Raw genomic sequence first — 2500 nt, 5'->3', positions numbered from 1 at the left:
TTGCTGGTAGTAAGGGTAATTCATTAGTTGCCGGGTTTCCTGCAAGGCTGAAATAATGGAAGGAAGGAAGGAAGGAAGGAAGGAAGGAAGGAAGGAAGGAAGGAAGGAAGGAAGGAAGGAAGAGACAAAGGGAAGGGAGAGAGGGAGGGAAGGAGAGGGAGGGAGGGAGGAAGGAAGGAAGGAAGGAGAAAGAGACAAAGGGAAGGGAGAGAGGGAGGGAAGGAGAAGGGAGGGTGGAAGGAAGGAAGGAGAAAGAGACAAAGGGAAGGGAGAGAGGGAGGGAAGGAGGGAGGGAGGAAGGAAGGAAAGAGAAAGAGACAAAGGGAAGGGAGGGAGGGAGGCAGAGAGGCAGGCAGGCAGGAAAGAAGGAGGGAAGGAAGGAAGGAGAGAAAGGGGAAGCGAGGGAGAGAGGGAAGAAGGAAGGAAGGAAGGCGAAAGAGACAAAGGGAAGGGAGGGAGGCAGGGAAGAAGGAAGGAAGGAAGGGAGGAAGGAAGGAAGGAAGGAGAAAGAGACAAAGGGGAGGGAGGGAGGAAGGAAGGAGGAAGGAAGGAAGGAGAGAAAGGGGAAGCGAGGGAGAGAAGGAAGAAGGAAGGAAGAAAGGAAGGAGAAAGAGACAAAGGGAAGGGAGGAAGGAGGGAGGGAGGGAGGGAGGAAGGAAGGAAGGAAGGAAGGAAGGAAGGAAGTCTTCACAAACCCATAGATAGATCTTCCTCAGGGTGATTTGACCCCAGCCTGGTCCTTCAGATCTTCCAAGGTTGCCTCCATCCTCCTGGCTGCTGGTCATCTTCTTGCTCTTTTTTTGTCCACCATTCCCAGCATCAGAGCCTCTTGCAGAGAGCTGGCCCGTCACTTAAGGTGTCCAAAATAGGGATAATCTCACCCCACATATGTCATCTGTGGCATGAGTGAGAACTCAAGCGTCGATTCATTTGATGATCCATTTCTTTGTTTTCTTGGTGTCTCTCTCTCTCTCTCTCTCGATAGATAGATAGATAGATAGATAGATAGATAGATAGATAGATAGATACCCTGTTTCCCCCAAAATAAGACACCCCCTGATAATAAGCCCAATCGGGCTTTTGAGCACATGGCAATAAGGCCAAGCGCTTATTTCAGGGTTCAAAAAAATATAAGACAGAGGAAACACGGTATATATATATTTCTCTATCTATTTATCCATCTTTATCTATCTAATCTATGCATACATACAAAGATACCATTTATCTATCTATCTATCCATCTATCTATCCATCTATCTGTCTGTCTGTCTGTCTGTCTGTCTATCCATCTATCTGTCTGTCTATCTATCCATCTATCTGTCTGTCTATCTTTCTATCTATCTGTCTGTCTATCTTTCTATCTATCTGTCTGTCTATCTATCCATCTATCTGTCTGTCTATCTATCCATCTATCTGTCTGTCTATCTTTCTATCTATCTGTCTGTCTATCTGTCTCTCTCTCTGTCTGTCTGTATCTGTCTGTCTGTCTATCTATCTATCTATCTATCTATCTATCTATCTATCTATCTATATCTACCTACCTATCTGCATGCTACCTTTATTATTTTTGCAAATTGCTCAAGGCGGTGAACATATTCAACAGACCTTCCTCCTCCTATTTTCCTCACAACAATCTTTTAAGGTAGGTTGGGCTGGCCCAAAGTCACCCAGCTGGCTTTCATGCCTAAAGTGGGACGAGAACTCTCTCTCTCCTGCTTTCTAGTCTGATGCCTAAACAACTGGACCACACACCAAAGTTCAAAAGCATCAGTACTTTTCTTCTTCTATCCATCTGCTAGAAGTGAGGAGGAGGAGGAGGAGGAGGAGGAGGAGGAGGAGGAGGAGGAGGAGGAGGAGGAGGAGGAGGAGGAGGAGGAGGAGGAGGAAGAGTGTGGGGTTCCTTGGTGCTCTCTGAGCTTGGTTGTTTCTTGCAGACGTTTCATGGCCCAAGTAAGTAACATCATCAGTGCTAGGAGGAGTGGGGATTGTCAGGAGGAGGAGGAAGAGGAGGAGGAGGAGGAAGAGGAAGAGGAAGAGTGTGAGGTTCCTTGGTGCTCTCTGAGCTTGGTTGTTTCTTGCAGATGTTTCATGGCCCAAGTAAGTAACATCATCAGTGTTAGGAGGAGTGGGGATTGTGAGGAGGAGGAGGAGGAGGAGGAGGAGGAGGAGGAGTGTGGGGCTCCTTGGTGCTCTCTGAGCTTGTTTGTTTTCTTGCAGACATTTAGACGTTTCATGACCCAGCTAGGTAACATCATCAGTGCTAGAAGGGTGTTTTCTTTTTATTTTATTTTGCAGAGTGGGGAAGGGGAGGAGGATATGAGTTTAATATAAACTATTCATATAATTAATATAATGGTTTATATTAAACTGTTTCAGTAATACATCATTGAACAATTAAAAAATCGGTTTAATGTTAAACCTCTCCATTGTTTATTGCTGAACTACACCAGTTCAGTTTTTAATTTTTTTTTTTTATTGACTTACATTAGCAATCCCATTT

At 45.3% G+C, this 2500-nt stretch overlaps 1 protein-coding gene across 1 annotated transcript in view; it reads left to right on the top strand.

The window, feature by feature from the left end:
• ADAM33 (ADAM metallopeptidase domain 33) overlaps positions 1-2500 on the top strand; it is a 75675-nt gene that overhangs the window by 32004 nt on the left and 41171 nt on the right. The window lies entirely within an intron of this gene.

Source organism: Pituophis catenifer, unplaced genomic scaffold, assembly GCF_029215685.1.
Source record: "Pituophis catenifer annectens isolate HBS135680 unplaced genomic scaffold, rPitCat1.0.hap2 SCAF_8, whole genome shotgun sequence".
NCBI classification, from domain to species: Eukaryota; Metazoa; Chordata; class Lepidosauria; order Squamata; family Colubridae; genus Pituophis; species Pituophis catenifer.
The sequence above is the reverse complement of the archived record's forward strand: the minus strand, read 5'-3'. Positions and strand labels throughout refer to the sequence as shown.